The sequence below is a fragment of the Schistocerca serialis genome, chromosome 1, assembly GCF_023864345.2.
Source record: "Schistocerca serialis cubense isolate TAMUIC-IGC-003099 chromosome 1, iqSchSeri2.2, whole genome shotgun sequence".
NCBI classification, from domain to species: domain Eukaryota; kingdom Metazoa; phylum Arthropoda; class Insecta; order Orthoptera; family Acrididae; genus Schistocerca; species Schistocerca serialis.
Window position 1 is genome coordinate 911,150,695 of NC_064638.1, and position 21,029 is coordinate 911,171,723.

General features: G+C 44.4%; 1 pseudogene; it reads left to right on the forward strand.

Moving 5' to 3' along the window:
* Positions 1–19,927: 19,927 nt before the first annotated feature.
* LOC126427082 (5S ribosomal RNA) lies at positions 19,928–20,046 on the forward strand (annotated as a pseudogene).
* The last annotated feature ends 983 nt before the right edge of the window (positions 20,047–21,029 follow it).

Sequence of the window (21,029 nt, forward strand, 5' to 3'; positions counted from 1 at the left end):
GAGAACATATCAAACACGGCTACCACATATTTTACTCCGCCTCTTGCTGTCGGCAAGGGTCCGGTTACATCGACAGCAACGATCTGTGACGGAGCTGTCGGAACTATGTGATGTAGTTCATTCTTAGTACAACGAATACATGATTTAGTTTTTTGACGAATGAGGCAAGACCTCACAAGTGTTTTGACCTTACGGTGTAAGTTCGGAAAATAACAGTATCTAATTAACAGATCGGCTCACTTCCTAGAAATGCCTTCAGTTGCTTTTTGTTATTAGGGTATGACATCTCCTCGATTGCTTTTAATTTCTTGGGATTTGGTAAGATTCCCATGGGAGAAATGATGTGTCCAAAAACTTTATTTCCTCAAGACAAAATTTAGATCTTTCAAGGTTGACCGTGACTCCCACTGCTGCAAATCTTGTTAACACACCAGGTTTCCGTTCCTATTAGGATATCATCCACGTATACCGTTACCTTTTCTAAAAGGTCGGGCCCTAATATAATGTCCAGTGTCATAATGAACACTCCCGCACCGACATTCAACCCAAACGGTAAAACGCGGAACTGGTAACTTCTACTGGCAAATATAAATGTGGTATATTTCCTCCTGCCAGTAAGAACTTGCCAGTAAGAACCTGCCAGTAAGAACTTTTAAAATCAAGGCTTGTCAAGTACTTGACACCTTGAAATTTCTGGATTTGTTCTTCTATATTTTCGTGTCTGTCCCGAACGGGTATTATTATGTTATTAATGTGCCGTGCGTCCAATACTAATCAAACACTACCGTCTGTTTTCATAACTGCTAACAGCGGACTACAATACGGGGACATCGAATGTTCGATTATCTGCCAACGAACCGCAAGGCCGCTACGGTCGCAGGTTCGAATCCTGCCTCGGGCATGGATGTTTGTGATGTCCTTAGGTTAGTTAGGTTTAACTAGTTCTAAGTTCTAGGGGACTAATGACCTCAGCAGTTGAGTCCCATAGTGCTCAGAGCCATCTGCCAACGCAGCATCCTTTGTATCTCTTTTCCTGCGGTTGGACCACGGTATGGAGTAGGTAGCACGACAGAATGTTTGATGGGGCTTCACTTGCATATCAAATTCATATCCCTTAATGATTCCTGGTTTTTCTGAAAATACTTTCACAAATTGATTTATCAGTTGTCTTAAATCAGCTTGTTGTGGCTGGCTTAAGTAAGAGGATTCGGCTACTTTTCCTTCAATTCTTTGTTTAAGAGTGACAGCTTCCAACTCCCAATCGGGTTCCCGTTCATTACTTCTTTGATTAATAACACAGTCATTGTTACCAAATTATCTAGATCATCGACAGTTCCTCGGACATTCCGGCAATAATTTATATATGTGTCCGGGGTCCTAATCAGTGCCAAGTCAATTTGCCGGTTACAGTAGGATGAAGTGCATTTGGCCCGGGAGAGGTCAATTCTCTCCTTCACTTCCCGTAGCGCATCAAGTCCCAGGATGCAAGGCACTGTAAAATTCCTTACCACAAGGAATGAGCATAATATGGCTTCTTTTCCCGTGGCGATCTCCGCCTGCACCTGATTCCTTATCATTTGCACTCTGCCCCGTAGAGCACCCACGACCTTACAATTTTCCACTGGCAAGATGTGTAACTTCTTTACACGATCGATACATTTGAATAATGGCTCATCTATGACAGAGGCGCTCGCCCCTGTATCAAGGATTACTTCTATTCCACTTATAAATGCAACCTGTACATAATCTACCTCCTGTTGTTTTGCCGATCGCATATCAACTGTTAATTCTTCTTTAATATCGCATCCGTCGTTATAACGGAGTAAATGTACACACACATTCTGCCTGCCTCCCCTCCCCCCCCCCCCCTCCCCCACTCTTTAACCTTGCCGACTGTCTGGGAAGGGTTTACAGAGATCGGCCAGAGTTTGACGGTCTGTCGCACCCTGTCGAAACTTGGTCTGTCTCGTCTGTAATTCTCACCCCGTCAGTCACAGTTTGCGATGTACCATGAGCCGGTGATGAGCTTGTGATGAAATCGTGAATCATTTCAACGTTTTGCTGTAAACCTACAGATGTTCCATTATCAGCCTCATCTTCGAAATATGGGGCTGATCATGCGCACTACACTTGACCTTCAGAGCATGAAATGGCTTCCCATGAATTAATTCATGATCACTTCGGGGCCCTCGTCAACGATTGTGGGATATCCTTGAACTCACTTATGTCACACGAAAACACTCACTTCTTTATTGCTTGTTTCTGTAGACGCCTTTCAAGGTCTGCTAAGTTTCAGATGGTGCACTCAACAGCACAAAAAGTGGACCACCCCCAGATTCCAATGTGTAGGCAGCACCTGACTGATGCAACCAGCATAGCATAGTTGGATCACAGGTCCTCTAAACCCTCTGCACTATAGTCGCTTGACTCTACACAATGGGTACCACATGAGACACTAGAGAGCAGTCAGTCCAGATGTAAACTAATGCTGTCATACTACAAATATTAGACAACACGTTATTAGACATGAGATAGCCCCTAACGTTAGTAAACTTGACTACAATAAGTGAAACTGTAGAAAGTCTTATCACACTCATTAAATGGCAAAACGAGCTGTTGATCATGATCCGAATATGAACCTACTGTCAACCAAACAAAGCTTGCGTGTCTGATCGACACTCAACCAGGCATAAAGAGACGCAAAATTCGAAGTTTTCACCAGTATCAGTTTACAAGGCCGAGTGTCAGAACCTGGAAATAAATTGCGATACCTTTAGCACTGCACCGGAAACCCCATGCAGCTCACATTGCCCCTGAGAAGAAACCACGGAAATCAAATAATAAAGTACAATCCACGAATGTGAAACGCCAGTACCTACATGAACTGTTAATTAAGCACAATCAGATGTCAGATATTAAATATGATCTCTAATTGCGTGATATTGGAGTCTGAAACGACGTTACAAATGATTTTCGCCTGTCGAGGATTCGAATCTTGCACCTTTCACTATCGTCTTATAGCTATGAATAGATATGAAATATTTACTGTTTCTTCATCAATGTGATATGTGCATACGCGAAGGACACAACCCTGTGAAGCAGTTCATAACACAAAACGCCTCATTTATGCCACCAGGTGTACATCAATAACAATAGATTTTGTGGACGTATACAGGCCATCGTTTGAGATAATGTTTGTTATGGCTTACCCCCTATTTTCTTCATATAAAGTTACCAAACGGTACCTCAAACCGCCATCACGCCGCACTGATTTAGGTTCATGATGACCTCCTTAAAGCTATTACGGCAAATGCCAGGATCAGTCCTTTGAAATGGGCAGAGACAACTTCCCATCCCATCCTAACCATTTCGAGACTCTGCTTCGTGTCTAATCTCGTTTTAGACAGGACATTGTATCATAATCCTCCTTTCTTTCTTTTAACCTCAATGTGAGTACTGAAGGTTAATTGGTCGTCACACTTTCCAGTTATAGGATACATTGTCACTGATCATAGCAGTAAATCGCAGAAACGTCCTTCAGCAACGTCTGTTTGTCTTCCTGAATGTCGTGATTAATTTATCTCAAAACGATCGTACTTGAAAGGATACAACATGACTTTCTCGACAGCACCCACACCATATAGGGCACAGGCGTTTCGAATTTCCTCCACAGGTTTCACCGTTTTATTAAACACATACAGAACACAATGTCACAAATGTTAGACTTGACTCCGTTTTCTATTGCATAAACGACGATCCTCATAACTTCACAAATGAAAAATATTCAAAATGTCATGGCACGAGCTATACTACAAACCTGAACAAAATAAGACATTAGCTAAATATCCTCACAGCAACATGCCATAAAAAATCGCCATGGAGCATGCTGAAATTAGTGTTATATCATATGCAACGTTACATAATGTTATACTTGCAAATTAGAGTACATAGAAGTCCGCTGGAGATCATAGGCTCTATGCCCAATGAGTCGCGATCACTTGGACAGACGCCGGTATTAAGCGGCCGCAGGCTGATGGCCGCTGAAGTTCATCTTACCGTGACAGACACCCACGAACCCAAGCACAAACATGTTTCTGTAAGATTTTTCTATTACTGGTTGATCATAAAATGAGTGAAACTGCCTCTGACCTTCTGTCAGACTGATGCTGTTAGCAGACAGACGGAATACATCTTAAAAAAGAAAGGAAAGGATGGGTTTGATACCGCAGTTTTGCGTTCCTACTGCATGATGTTGACTCCTAAACCACTATTAGGTTATTCACAACAGCAACTCAAATAGAAGTCAGCACTTCTCGTACCAAATGCTGCATCCCCATTATGACAAAATCATGATGCTAACATATGTACAATTCGATGGTAGGTTGCATTGAGACTAGCTTGTAATGGCTAAGGTGTGGGTTCGATTCCCGCTGAATGTACCAGTTTTTAACAGCTACGAACATGCACTCTTCGTCTCCAGTAACGCGAAGTATAGAATTCTGGACTGTGCTGTGGTTCCAAATCAACATTAAACATGTCCATTGAGTACTGATTGGAACATAGCTGGGTTAATTTTGGCTGTCAGAGGCAGAAGTCGCTACTTGCAGAAACTCTGTCTCTAGTAAGCTATTTTACACTAGTAATGTTATTTTAGTTCACGAACCAATCGTCACGTAGGGTCATAGAACCTCCACTTCTTATTTTAAGTGACAGTGAGATTTTGAAAATATTTGCTCTGAACTGGAATTCGAGGTCCAGTTTTTCTCTGGATCTGAACCCTTTGAGATGATACTATTTCATCATTTCGATGTTTCCTCACGATGCCAAACTTCTCAAGGTCTCTACGAACTGCGTGATCCTAACTGCGGAATTTGATATCTGACACCTCTTCACGTGAGGTCAACAACGACGATATGCACGGGGTTGGAGTCCCAGGCAGCACAGAACTATTCGTTGCATTACCTCTGGTCGAACATGTGAACATCTCGCTAATGGAGAAGAAACAATAAATACTTGGTGTTTATTCGTACCTACAAGACGATAGCGAAAGGTGACGGGTTCGAACCCCTGCCAGGCAAAACTCACTTATATCGTCGTTTCAGGTTCCAATATCTGACAACTGACTGTACTTAGCTAACAACTCAGATAGGTTCTGGATTCTATTCCCCATCCATCACCACAACTTTATTTCATGGTGTTTCACACTCGTGCATTGTACTTTATTATATACTTTTCGTGGTTTCTTCTTAGGGGCAATGTAAGCTTCTTGGAGTTGTGGTGCAGTGCCGAAAAGGTATCATTTATTTCGAGGTTCTGGCATTCGGCCTTGTAAACTGATACTGGTGAAAACTTCGAATTTTGCATCTCTTTATGCCTAGTCGAGTCTCGATCAGACACACAAGATTCGTTTGGTTAACATTCTGTTCAAATTCACATCACAAACAAAAACTCGTCATGTCATTTAACGGGTGTGATAAGACTTCTGAAGATGGTAATGGAGTTTAATTTACAAGCATTACGGAACGTCTAGTCTCTAATAACATGTATTCTAATATTCTTTGTATCGTGGTATGAGTTTACATGTGTACTGTCTGCCGTAATGAGCTGTGTTCACTAGTGGTCTCTTTTGGTAACCGTTGTGTATAGTCAAACGTCTAGAACTCACACGATTTCAGCGTTTAGAGGTCCTGCAACACAGCTACGGTCTGTTGGTTGCATTCAGCAGTGGCCCACATTTTTTGCTGTCAGCTGTACTTTCCACAGTGGCTCATGAAATGAAATGTTAACTATTTACTTCCTGGATCTCATTTCTAAATCAAACGATGCACAAACGATACCTGTATTGAGGTGATCCCCTCACTCTGTACACTAAGGTGGTCCCCACAATCTGTACATCCATTCTGATGGTAACCGGTAATGTGCCTCACATTCTGGAAATCACCATGTTCTTTATGACCTATCCGATGCTGTCCGAGGTCGGCAGTTAATTGTACTCGCCCACTGACAACTAAATGCGCCTGGGTTCCGTCATACTAAAGCAGAGTTTGCTGTGTAGAGCAATTTAAGTGCAGTAAGCGGGTAACGATGAAAAACATTTACTTAAACGTGCTGTCTGAAGTTAACACCGTCCATACTGGGCCTTGTGTTGATGAGATCCAGCAATAATCGCATGTGGGGTCTCAAAGACTCAGATGTGACTACTTCAATTGGTAAGATAGTCAGCAAGGATAAAGTAGCGCATCTGTGAAAATATTGTTCGTATACAATGCAGTACCATAAGAACCGTTATCTGAAATCAGAAAAATGAACGCCATTTAAACAAAATAAGGAAGATGTATGCATGGGAATAAATTAGCACAAAAATAGAAAGATCAGAAAAAGAGTGCAGGAATAAAGTGGAGTACTTGTTGGCTGCTGTCCGAAAAGAAACAATCAAGATGAAGAAACATATGGTCACTGGAAAATGTTAGACTTTGGTTATTAATGATCAGCATGCTTAATTAGTTTGTAAATATATCTAAATTGTTTTCAGTATACCATTTTTTGGACGTTAATGCGTCGAGTATCCTATACAGAGCTCTGAATAATGCAGACTATAAGTTACACTTGCACATTTAAATATATTTTAAAACGGAAATAGGAGGTGTGTTACAAGAGTGACTTACTGAAAATGAAGGTCACCCAACAGATTTGTTGAATTCTAAATTTCCCTGCTTTCATAAATTTTGTACTCTCACACCTGCCGCTAATTATTACTTTTTCTTCTTTTCTGAAGCGTTATGAAGGATGACATACGCAGCCACAGTTGTACTTACCGCCATTGTTATAGTTGTGTTACTTCATCGCAAAGGTAGGTCCTCCGTTTTGATAGACATTGGAGAGACGGCCACATGATATGGAACCGGGATGAAAAATATGTCGCACTGAACACTGTCATACCACGCGTATGATACAGAACAGTAATAGGACAAGTGGATTCGCAAGCTAGAGCGGGACTGCTGAGAAGAGCCTGTGTTCCACTATCCTTGACGTCACTGCAATACAAAAAAGTCAGCGAGTGCAGGCAAGTCACAGGACATTCTGGAACTGGAAATTCATATAAATAGCTTTGTAGCAGGTACACTGCAGAATCGGAAGCAGAACAAGTACGAGTCATCTACAATGATTTGTGCACCATGAGTAACGAGCGTCAGTGATGTGAATAATTCAGAAACGGTGGGTTGAACTGAATGAGTCCCTTAACGTAGAGAAACCTTACACAAGCTTTGTCAACCCGAGGAGACATGATACTAATGCAGTGTAATATTCTTATCTTGATAACAGCCTCCACAAAGGTAGAATGTGCACAAGTTTCTTTAGGTACACCATACCAAGCAGAACTAACTGGTGTAGCTACCACATTGGAGGTATCAGGGTCAGCTTAAGCCCAAGCGACAAAAGCCGCCACTTGTGGCGTCAGGCTGAGAGGGGCACCAGAGTCGTCACAGCTGTAAGCTTTCCGCACAGTGCGTATCATAATAAGTAGTATGGGGCCGCTTGGGGCTCCAAGCTGTGACTGTAAGATTTGTATACAGTGTGTATCACATTTATTAGCAAAAACTGACACGGGCGAAAGTGTACGAAGGAAAAAGGGTAGGGGGGTGGGGGGAGGAGGTGGAGGCGCCAGATGCTAAGTCGTTTGTGTGGAAAAGTGTTCTGGAACTGCGTGACTCCCATCATCGGAGATTCGAGTCCCCTCCCTCAGGCATGGGTGTGTGTGTTGTCCTTAGCGTAAATTAGTTTAATTTAGATTAAGTAGTGCGTAAATTAGGGACCAATAACTCCAGCAGCTTGGTCCCATAAGACCCTACAACAAATTTCCAGTTTTGTTCTGGAACTGGTCAAGGCCGCGATATTGAATTCTAACGTTTCAACCAACGTTCCATATAGTTCCAGGCATTTTATGTGGAATTAAGAACGGGTGATTTAGTGGGTCAGACGAGATGCGATGCGATGCCTGTATGTTTGTCAAAGCAGGAACATATGCATGCAGGTCTGTGAACACTGGTGTGGTCGTATTGGAAAACGGGAATGAGTGCTATTGACAAGGGATTTCAGATTGATTCCGTATTCCTGGATTTCCGGAAGGCTTTTGACACTGTACCACACAAGCGGCTCGTAGTAAAATTGCGTGCTTATGGAATATCGTCTCAGTTATGTGACTGGATTTGTCATTTCCTGTGAGAGAGGTTGTAAGTAGGCTGTTTAGGTGTAAGTAGGCTGTTTAGGTTTTTATGTTGGTAACGCCACGTAGCACTCTGTATGAAAATCACTGACTGTGCTGTGTGCAGTCTGTGGCTGGTTAGCATTGTTGGAATATTCGCTATTGTAGTGTTGGCCAGATGGATGTGAACAGCACGTAGTGTTGCGCAGTTGGAGGTGAGCCGCCAGCAGTGGTGGATGTGGGGAGAGAGATGGCAGAGTTTTGAGAGCGGATGATCTGGACGTGTGTCCATCAGAGACAGTAAATTTGTAAGACTGGATGTCATGAACTGATATATATATATATATATATATATATATATATATATATATATATATATATAATGACTTTTGAATACTATTAAGGTAAATACATTGTTTGTTCTCTATCAAAATCTTTCATTTGCTAACTATGCCTATCAGTAATTAGTGATTTCAGTAGTTAGAATCTTCTATTTAGCTGGCGGTATTGGCGCTCGCTGTATTGCAGTACTTCGAGTAACGAAGATTTTTGTGAGGTAAGTGATTCATGAAAGGTTTAGGTTATTGTTAGTCAGGGGCATTCTTTTATAGGGATTATTGAAAGTCAGATTGCGTTGTGCTAAAAATATTGTGTTCGAGTTTATTGATGATCTGAATAAGAAAAGAGAGAAATGTCTGTGCACGTTCAGTTTTGCTCAGCTCTTTGAAAATCAAATAATGTAAGAGGTTTATCAGCACAGTAATTCACTAATTTTCTATGGGGAGGTTTCAAGGTCACAGCTCGTAGTAATTGACGGAAAGTAATCGAGAAAAACAGAAGTGATTTCAGGCGTTCCCCAAGATAATGTTATAGGCCCTTTTTTATTCCTTATCTATATAAACGATTTGGGAGACAATCTGAGCAGCCGTTTTCGGTTGTTTGCAGATGACGCTGTCGTTTATCCACTAATAAAGTCATCAGAAGATCAAAACAAACTGCAAAACGATTTAGAAAAAATATCTGAGTGGTGCGAAAAGTGGCAGTTGACCCTAAATAGCGCAAATTGTGAGGTCATCCACATGAGTACTAAAAGGAACTCGTTGAACTTCGATTACACGATAAATCAGTCTAATCTAAAAGCCGTAAATTCAACTAAATACCTAGGCATTACAATTACGAACAACTTAAATTGGAAAGAAACATAGAAAATGTTGTGGGGAAGGCTAACCAAAGACAGCGTTTTATTGGCAGGACACTTAGAAAATGTAACAGACCTACTAAGGAGACTGCCTACACTACGCTTGTCCGTCCTCTTTTAGAATACTGCTGTGCGGTGTGGGATCCTTACCAGGTAGGACTGACGGAGTACATCGAAAAAGTTCAAGGAAAGGCAGCACGTTTTGTATTATCGAGAAATATGGGAGAGAGTGTGACAGAAATGATACAGGATTTGGGATGGAAATAATTAAAAGAAAGGCGTTTTTCGTTGCGACGGAATCTTCTCACGAAATTCCAATCACCAACTTTGTCCTCCGAATGCGAAAATATTTTGTTGACACCGACCTACATAGGGCGGAACTATCAACACGATAAAATAAGGAAAATCAGAGCTCGAACAGGAAGATATAGGTGTTCATTCTTTCCACGAGCTATACGAGATTGGAATAATAGAGAATTGTGAAGGTGGTTCGATGAACCCTCTGCCAGGCACTTACATGTGATTTGCAGAGTATCCATGCAGATGTAGATGTAGAATGTCCACAGCACAAAACTAACCATGAAGATAAGAAGACTGTTCAAATAAACATCCTGGTTCAAGTTCGTGGTAAGCCGAATGAGTGGGTCCAAGTCGTCATACGAGAAAATGCCCTCAAAACATAACAGAGCCACCTAAATCCTGAACTATCTTCTACACACACTGCGGGTGAAACATCTCATTAGGCTGTCGGTGCACCGGACGCTTCGCATCACTTGAGAAGAGGCAAAATCGTTACTCGTTTTATCGTGCTAAACGCATCCAATCAGCTACTGTTCAGCTTCTTTGTTCTTTACCTCACTGAAGACACGCAGCTTTCTGTCCCTCAGAGAGTAATTATCTGTTGCAAGGTGTCAGATTCCAAATGTCCACTGCATGCTGTTCGCTTCGCTATGTTCGCTCGGAAACATGTTGAAGTGGAAATGAATTCACTGACACCAGCAGTTTTTTTCAGGTCTGATACCGTCTGTCTTTGACAAGACGTGACACTGTGTGTTAGGATCTCTTTAGGACCACATTACCTCATGTTACATGGTTGTTGGTTAACATTCCTTACAAACAATCTGAACAGCCTGCACTGATACACCCAAACGGTTAACTTCATTGCCGGTGTGATCATGGGTGCGTCCAAACACGATAGTTCCTTTCTGCCATTCTGTCACGTCTTCTCATCGACCCATCTTCTAGCACAGATTCTGATCGTCCGACTGTCATAAACACACAGCTTCAATGCCCCATAGAGGGTCACATTGCCACCTGGAACTAGATCTTGAAACACTTCCGATTAGTTTGGATATTATTAACTACCGAGTAACAGCCTAATAAATGCGTTAGATTGATCGTGTCCTAAGCATAAGGGGGTGATCGGCTAATACTGTTGTCGTAGTTGTTTCGTATCAGTGTTTCGGCTACTGAGTAATGGATTAACACAATCAATAATGTTCAAAAATGGCTCTGAGCACTATGCGACTTAACTTCTGAGGTCATCAGTCGCCTAGAACTTAGAACTAATTAAACCTAACTAACCTAAGGACATCACACACATCCATGCCCGAGGCAGGATTCGAACCTGCGACCGTAGCGGTCACGCTGTTCCAGACTGAAACGCCTTTAACAGCACGGCCACACCGGCCGGCCAATAATGTTCTATTGTGGTAATAATCACTGCGGTGTACCACTGTAATTATGTGTTATATTCTTGATTATACACAAATTTCAGGCAACTACTCCCTTCGCCTTACAATTTAATGATGGTTATACTCATCACATGTCACTCTATGTTCTCTTCACACCCTATAGCGTTAATTAGCACAAACACACGACAGTCCTCACTGCAAACCAGTTATAGGTGGCCGGCTTCACTGACACGAAACGCGTAATCAGGGTACGAGTAGATACTTATCAAAACACTTCAAAATAAACTCTTTAGTCACGCTTGGTAAATTTCTGAGGGTCTACCCGCGGTGTCGCGGACACACTCAGCCGACAATATGTATTACAGGCGGCCATCCGCCATTGCACCACGTCCTGCTCGCTTAGTGACAACTACGCCTGCACACTGGCAGCACTCCATTGACTAATAATTGCCGGCCGATGTGGCCGAGCGGTTCTAGGCGCTTCAGTCTGGAACTGCGCGACCGCTACGGTTGCAGGTTCGAATCTTGCCTCGTGCATGGATGTATGTGATGTCCTTAGGTTAGTTAGCTTTAAGTAATTCTAAGTTCTGGGGGACTGATGACCTCAGATGTTCAGTCCCATAGTGCTCAGAGCCATTTGATTTGACTAACAATTGCTGTATCTCTCATGAGGTCATGGGGTTCGGCTATCGATATCTAACCTACCCCGACCTGTGTGGGGCAAAACGACATTTATCTCTGCGTAAGGCGCCTACAGTCTAATTATCTACATCAGGACCAGCCATGGAGTGCCAGAGGGCTTATGAAGCTGCGTATGGGCGAGGCTCGACCTCTGTTCGGGTTTTCTCGGAAGTAGCCGGTACCGCGCGACATTTCATTTAGTACCATGTTGTCGCATTTTTCTAGCGGAACAACTCTCTTTAGTTCGGCAGAATCGTGGTGAGAGCGCTTTTTACCCTCCATTATTTGCTCATGTCATGAAGGACGTTCTCAGGACCAGTGACTGTTTGCACAAAAAGCATCAGTCTAGCGATCTATCATCCCAAGGCTTTAAAGCTAAATGGGAATGACAGAAGAGAGGGATGGGACTTCTCAATATCTATTATGCAGCCGCATAATCGATACTGGAAATTTGGTATGAAACGACGTTACAGCACGCAGCAGAAGGAATTATAAGATTTACTTGACAATAAAAGGATTCATTGTTCAGTACACTTTACGTTAAATTTGCAGGCATGGAGAACGTGAAGAAATTAGTGACACAAACAGTCAAATTTCTGAAATTGCACATTATATTCCACTTTCAGTTGCAACAGTTTTCAGTGGAATTGAATGAAGAGTATGGAGACTTTATATTTATACATTATACACTCCTGGAAATTGAAATAAGAAAACTGTGAATTCATTGTCCCAGGAAGGGGAAACTTTATTGACACATTCCTGGGGTCAGATACATCACATGATCACACTGACAGAACCACAGGCACATAGACACAGGCAACAGAGCATGCACAATGTCGGCACTAGTACAGTGTATATCCACCTTTCTCAGCAATGCAGGCTGCTATTCTCCCATGGAGACGATCGTAGAGATGCTGGATGTAGTCCTGTGGAACGGCTTGCCATGCCATTTCCACCTGGCGCCTCAGTTGGACCAGCGTTCGTGCTGGACGTGCAGACCGCGTGAGACGACGCTTCATCCAGTCCCAAACATGCTCAATGGGGGACAGATCCGGAGATCTTGCTGGCCAGGGTAGTTGACTTACACCTTCTAGAGCACGTTGGGTGGCACGGGATACATGCGGACGTTGGAACAGCAAGTTCCCTTGCCGGTCTAGGAATGGTAGAACGATGGGTTCGATGACGGTTTGGATGTACTGTGCACTATTCAGTGTCCCCTCGACGATCACCAGTGGTGTACGGCCAGTGTAGGAGATCGCTCCCCACACCATGATGCCGGGTGTTGGCCCTGTGTGCCTCGGTCGTATGCAGTCCTGATTGTGGCGCTCACCTGCAGGGCGCCAAACACGCATACGACCATCATTGGCACCAAGGCAGAAGCGACTCTCATCGCTGAAGACGACACGTCTCCATTCGTCCCTCCATTCACGCCTGTCGCGACACCACTGGAGGCGGGCTGCACGATGTTGGGGCGTGAGCGGAAGACGGCCTAACGGTGTGCGGGACCGTAGCCCAGCTTCATGGAGACGGTTGCGAATGGTCCTCGCCGATACCCCAGGAGCAACAGTGTCCCTAATTTGCTGGGAAGTGGCGGTGCGGTCCCCTACGGCACTGCGTAGGATCCCACGGTCTTGGCGTGCATCCGTGCGTCGCTGCGGTCCGGTCCCAGGTCGACGGGCACGTGCACCTTCCGCCGACCACTGGCGACAACATCGATGTACTGTGGAGACCTCACGCCCCACGTGTTGAGCAATTCGGCGGTACGTCCACCCGGCCTCCCGCATGCCCACTATACGCCCTCGCTCAAAGTCCGTCAACTGCACATACGGTTCACGTCCACGCTGTCGCGGCATGCTACCAGTGTTAAAGACTGCGATGGAGCTCCGTATGCCACGGCAAACTGGCTGACACTGACGGCGGCGGTGCAAAAATGGTGCGCAGCTAGCGCCATTCGACGGCCAACACCGCGGTTCCTGATGTGTCCGCTGTGCCGTGCGTGTGATCATTGCTTGTACAGCCCTCTCGCAGTGTCCGGAGCAAGTATGGTGGGTCTGACACACCGGTGTCAATGTGTGCTTTTTTCCATTTCCAGGAGTGTAATAAAAAGCAACTTGGTACGGTTAAGGGGTCTACCTGGGGCAATTTTTGGATTTGAAACCTGTTATTGATGAATTCATGAAAGAGTATAGGAACGAAAATTATAGCATCCGAATTGGATTGCACACCTCGCATTTTAAGAGTCATAATTTTCTAAACGTTCTTACATCTGTTTTAAAGCCATTTCGAGGCCACTTACCGTTCCAGTTAAAAGCGCCGCTGCGCAAGTGCAGATGTAACTGGTTGACCTGTAAAGTAATTCCCATTTAAAGACAAAATCTTTTACGTTAAAACTGTCCAGGGCATCCATACTGTATTCCTCAGGCAGAGTTTCCACGTCTGCGTAACGAGTTACAAAAGTTTTATAATATTTCGAGCGACATTTGCGTATGAAAGACCTACGATTATGTTGCAACTTGAGTGCGAAAATCTGTAATATTGTATGCATCTGTCCATGTATCTGACAGCTTGTACCAGATCATAAGTTATATTATGTCTTCAGCACTTCAAAAATAATTAAACAATATTGAAGGTATGTTTTGTTTGTGATTTATGTTGTTGATAAATGTGAAAACCAAGTCTTATATAATGCGAACACATTGCCATTAAAATATGGCGCTTCTTAAGTATCCCCCTCCTCCCACTCAGACAGCCTTCCGTTGTGGTAGGGGAAGTGTGCAGCTAGTCTGAGCGATATGGCACATGAGGCAGGGCATTGCTTGTGAGCCGAATTCTCCGCCGCCCTTGATCTATAGCGTTCCAAAGTGACCAGTGTGGTCTTTTAAGTGGGTAACTAATTTTTCTCTGATGAGCTTATAATGTTCCTCTTTGTGTGGTCTGTCGTTCCTCAGAATCTGTCGGTGAGCTCCGGAAACAGTCAGAATAATTCATGTTCTAGAAACTAGCCGGCCACTGTGGCCGAGCGGTTCTAGGCGCTTCAGTCCGGAACCGCACGACTGCTACGGTCCCAGGTTCGAATCCTGCCTCGAGCATGAATGTGTGTGATGCCCTTAGGTTAGTTATGTTTAAGTAGTTCTAAGTTCTAGGGGACTGATGACCTCAGATGTTAAGTCCCATAGTGCTCAGAGCCATTTTTCTAGAAACTAACAATGTGAAATAGATCAACTGGGCCACAGGTACATGTAAGGTCACTTTATTATTCCCAGCTCGTGGACATTACAATAGCTGAAAGAAGCCCATCAGGTGTCTCACAAATCAGTAGTTCTCTGCCGGCCGGGGTGGCCGAGCGGTTCTAGGCGCTACAGTCTGGAACCGCGCGACCGCTACGCTCGCAGGTTCGAAACCTGCCTCGGGCATGGATGTGTGTGATGTCCTTAGGTAAGTTAGGTTTAATTAGTTCTAAGTTCTAGGGGACTGATGACCTCAGAGGTTAGGTCCCATAGTGCTCAGAGCTATTACTAGTTCTCTAATTGGTCTCTCTTATGCAACACGTTCTTATTTTAAAAAGTTATCGATTTGGATGAGTAATTACTGACACGCTTGTCAAGTATGACATTATTTCCAGAGAAGGTCAGTTTGTGGATTGCTGACATGCTGTGGTGTTTAACGTGTATTGTAACTGCACGAGCGGTAACATACAGACAACACGGATTTTTAATGTGTAATGCAGTGGTTCATATATACAGGACAACGATTTCATATAGAAGGTGCGTGAAAACCTAGCGACATGTTCTGGTAAGCAGCTCACAGCCAGCTGGAAGCACGAGTTTCAAAAGTAAGCGATTCGCAGGCGCTTGACTGTACAAGTACCAAACTTTTTTCTTGTCTCTTCTGTCTAGTGGCCTTTGGCTGTAAGGAGAGACATAGTGAAGAGCACATATCTGGCAACTTTCACTGGAAGAATACAAGTCATGGTCGGCAACCACTGATCTGGCAATTGGTTTCGTGACAATCTTTAGCAGCTTTTCTGTTGAACTACCCAACACATTACGTACTTTTGTATTTTTACTGTCTTCATTTGATATGAATGACGTTACACCTAGGCAACGGCACATGGCTATGGATATGTAATATACAGTGCTAGTGGATTTACTCTTACATAAGCCAGCTGTAGTTTCCATCTTGATCCACGTCACACGCAGCGCCTGCCCCATCCCCACTCGGCACACTGCCGGCAGCCTCATTAAAACGTAACGAATGCAATTACAGGCGCATGCTGCGCAGTGTCCTCCACGCTGTTGGCATTGGTTCTGTTGAAGTGGGTACTCCTTTCTTATTTACTTTGTCTTAAGAATTTTATCGAGCTTTTTTTCAAGCCGGAAAAACTAAGCTCTCAAATGGTATCATTACTTCTTCCTCCCAACAGCTATTTTTTAACACACGCAATGCTAATATTATGTATGATCTCAGAGAAAATAATTTAAGAGTCTTAATTCTATTTTAAAAGTTCTGATCTCCTAAACGGAATGTTTTGTGAGAAGATACGAACTTCCATCTATTTAACCTATTATGACAAAGTGTTTTTTATATTCTGAGCATCCGCATATGTTGAAGGGCATGACGTTAACAAGAAATCCGCTGACAGTTTTTTTATTGACACACAACAGGTTTCGCGGCCTAAAGCCACACAGTCAGGTTCAACCTACATGGTAAAGAGCAATGTACAGTCTCTCAGCCGGCCGGAGTGGCCGTGCGGATCTAGGCGCTACAGTCTGGAACCGAGCGACCGCTACGGTCGCAGGTTCGAATCCTGCCTCGGGCATGGATGTGTGTGATGTCCGTAGGTAGTTAGATTTAATTAGTTCTAAGTTCTAGGCGACTGATGACTTCAGAAGTTAAGTCGCATAGTGCTCAAAGCCATTTGAACAATCTCTCAACTTTTTGGGTTATTAAAATTAGTAATTGTAGTATCTAAAATATACTGATAATGTTGAAAGGTCGTAGGTGCACCCATCGGTCCTAGTCAAGATATATTACTCAGTGAATATTATCTACATTTCATTGGCGAGCGAAGGGTTACAATGACGTGAACCAATAACTTCGTTAAAACTGCTTGTGGGTGCGTTGGGTGGGGAAAATAGAAAACATTTTTCTTCTTTTAGATGGAAATAAATCTTAAAACAAGGGTCTATAACGAAATGATCCACCCACCAGCAATGCTAAAGAAGTTAACGTATGACATCTTTGTCATCCTTCGTTCGTCAATTTAACGTAAATAATATTCACTGAATACTGTAGCTTGATTAGAAGCGATGGATGCATCGAAGAGCTTTTAGCATTGCCAGTATATTTTAGATATTACCTTTGTTAATTTTAACATTCCACAAAGTTGAGACATTGTATATTTCTCTTCACCTTGTAGGCTGCAACGGATGATGCGGCTTTAGGCAGCGAAACCGCTAGTGTATCAATCAAACAACAATTTTACCAGCTATTACTGTTCTTCAAATGCAGTCACTGTTTTTAGACCTTTGGACGTGGCCACAGATACAAAGTACTACCACATCTTTATTTCCATCCCGTAGGAGATATCAGCAGGCCGTGAAATCCTATAGCAAAATTATTAATTTGTGACGTTCCTCTCATTTGCAACAAATTTTGTTTCCTAATTTTGACATTGTGTTTGGACGCTGCAATTACCAGTATAACTCGTTTTCTTGAGCAGCAGTGTATAATGCTATAGCGACGAGTTAAGTGCGGTTTCCACGATCATAGCACACTCAGCGATAATAGACTCGCCATGTGGCACCTAAGTAGATCTGTGGTGTGGCGCCTATGGGTATCCTGGGAGAGGGAATCCTGCTCGAAGATTCTGAACCCGAGGGGCCGACCAACGTTCTGATACGAAGTTAAGAAATTTTTGTTATTAAATACCAATTATTAAAACCCATATTGATCCCTTAAATACTAGGGGGAGCCCAACTTTCATTAAAGCTTTGGTACCACAGTGCCATGAAACAAATGACAATAATTATTCTACTGACCATGTACAAATAGCTCGGAAATTATACGAAGTGTACTGAAGGTTTCTGTTGCGCACCAAGTTCATCAGTCAGTATTAAAACGCAATCCAGACCGTATCTCTGTGCAAGCCATGTTCTCAATTGTACGTAATTTTAAAATCATTTGTGTCTATAGTTGTGATTGTTAACTGTTATACTGTGCTTGTGAATATATACATCGTAACTGCAGCCCGATGTTTATTTGAAGCAAATTAGCTACCTACACTTTTACTTACAGCCTTTTCGATCTCCGAAAGAATCCAGTAGCGCTAGAGAACTACATCAGCGAGAAAACTGCACGGAACAGGTCGTGAGGAGTTAAAAGTGTCTGTTCACTAAGACGATCCAGGGAGGGATAACTTAACTTTGGAGTCTCGAGTGGGAAGGAAAGACCAATTGTGCTGTACCTCGCCTGTATAACTCTCCACGGACTAGTGACTAGACTGAGAAACTTTTATCGAGGCTTAGCACCGCGGGGACATCTTGCAAATTACACTCCTGGAAATGGAAAAAAGAACACATTGACACCGGTGTGTCAGACCCACCATACTTGCTCCGGACACTGCGAGAGGGCTGTACAAGCAATGATCACACGCACGGCACAGCGGACACACCAGGAACCGCGGTGTTGGCCGTCGAATGGCGCTAGCTGCGCAGCATTTGTGCACCGCCGCCGTCAGTGTCAGCCAGTTTGCCGTGGCATACGGAGCTCCATCGCAGTCTTTAACACTGGTAGCATGCCGCGACAGCGTGGACATGAACCGTATGTGCAGTTGACGGATTTTGAGCGAGGGCGTATAGTGGGCATGCGGGAGGCCGGGTGGACGTACCGCCGAATTGCTCAACACGTGGGGCGTGAGGTCTCCACAGTACATCGATGTTGTCGCCAGTGGTCGGCGGAAGGTGCACGTGCCCGTCGACCTGGGACCGGACCGCAGCGACGCACGGATGCACGCCAAGACCGTAGGATCCTACGCAGTGCCGTAGGGGACCGCACCGCCACTTCCCAGCACTGTTGCTCCTGGGGTATCGGCGAGGACCATTCGTAACCGTCTCCATGAAGTTGGGCTACGGTCCCGCGCACCGTTAGGCCGTCTTCCGCTCACGCCCCAACATCGTGCAGCCCGCCTCCAGTGGTGTCGCGACAGGCGTGAATGGAGGGACGAATGGAGACGTGTCGTCTTCAGCGATGAGAGTCGCTTCTGCCTTGGTGCCAATGATGGTCGTATGTGTGTTTGACGCCGTGCAGGTGAGCGCCACAATCAGGACTGCATACGACCGAGGCACACAGGGCCAACACCCGGCATCATGGTGTGGGGAGCGATCTCCTACACTGGCCGTACACCACTGGTGATCGTCGAGGGGACACTGAATAGTGCACGGTACATCCAAACCGTCATCGAACCCATCGTTCTACCATTCCTAGACCGGCAAGGGAACTTGCTGTTCCAACGTCCGCATGTATCCCGTGCCACCCAACGTGCTCTAGAAGGTGTAAGTCAACTACCCTGGCCAGCAAGATCTCCGGATCTGTCCCCCATTGAGCATGTTTGGGACTGGATGAAGCGTCGTCTCACGCGGTCTGCACGTCCAGCACGAACGCTGGTCCAACTGAGGCGCCAGGTGGAAATGGCATGGCAAGCCGTTCCACAGGACTACATCCAGCATCTCTGCGATCGTCTCCATGGGAGAATAGCAGCCTGCATTGCTGCGAAAGGTGGATATACACTGTACTAGTGCCGACATTGTGCATGCTCTGTTGCCTGTGTCTATGTGCCTGTGGTTCTGTCAGTGTGATCATGTGATGTATCTGACCCCAGGAATGTGTCAATAAAGTTTCCCCTTCCTGGGACAATGAATTCACGGTGTTCTTATTTCAATTTCCAGGAGTGTATTATTACTTACTTTCTTGCTTGGTAGTTTGGCTTCTGGATTTTGATATAGCGGCCTTCATATGGGTGCTCTGAAGCGAGAACTGACATATGCAATGCGTATTTTGTGTCCAATTCAGCTTTTGTAGCACTGTCACACATGCACTACTTTGATTCGGTCATTAATGTTTCCCACTACAGTACTTTCCCACTGAAAAAACACCACCGGTCATGCCTCGTTGACTGCACTGGTTCTCGTCAGATCACCGAAGTTAAGCAATGTCGGGTGTGGCCAGTACTTCTATGGGTAACCGCTTGGAAACATCACGTGCTGTTGGCTGTCTTCCCTTTGCCATTGGGAGGAGTGGTGGCGTAAAATCCCTATTCACCAGTCTTTATGCCAATGTTCTGGTTTAGATTCCCAACCACTCCTCAGTGTCTCATGAAACGAGCGGAAGTGATACTGTTGATGGTGGTCCGTCCGTCGGATGGGGATATTTACCTCCGTAGTCGCCTTGGTGATACTGGAGAGGAGTAGGCTATGCCCCGGTGTCGAGTTTCACCCCCCCCCCCTTTCTCTCATCGTCACCCGACACAACCAAGACATCAACCTACCTACACCCACTACAGTCACCTGCACCAATCAGAATCACTGAAACACACAGTTCTCACAATTCACGAAGAAAAAGTGCCACTGTGCGCGAAAAATGGAAAAATTTTTCCGCCTAGGTGGCTGAACGTGTCCTTCGAGGTGCTCTAACCAGCAATGCCGTTACATTTGTTGGCACCATGACCCTCTAGTTTTCATTTTGCTGTATTACTCCATCAATTAAAGATGACCTACGTTCTCATACACTACTGGTCATTAAAACTGCTACACCACGAAGATGACGTGCTACAAACACGAAATTTAGCTGACAGGAAGAAGATGCTGTGGTATGAAAATGATTAGCTTTTCAGAGCATTCACACAAGGTTTGCGCCAGTGGCGACACCGACAACGTGCTGACAGAGGAAAGTTTCCAATCGATTTCTCATACACTAACAGCAGTTGACCGACCTTGCCTGGTGAAACGTTGTTGTGATGCCTCGTGTAAGGAGGAGAAATGCGTACCATCACGTTTCCGACTTTGATAAAGGTCGGATTGTAGCCTATCGCGATTGCGGTTTATCGTATCGCGGCATTGCTGCTCGCGTTGGTCGAGATCCAATGACTGTTAGCAGAACATGGAATCGGTGGGTTCTAGAGGGTAATACGGAACGCCGTGCTGGATCCCAACGGCCTCGTATCACTAGCAGTCGAGATGCCAGGCATCTTATCCGC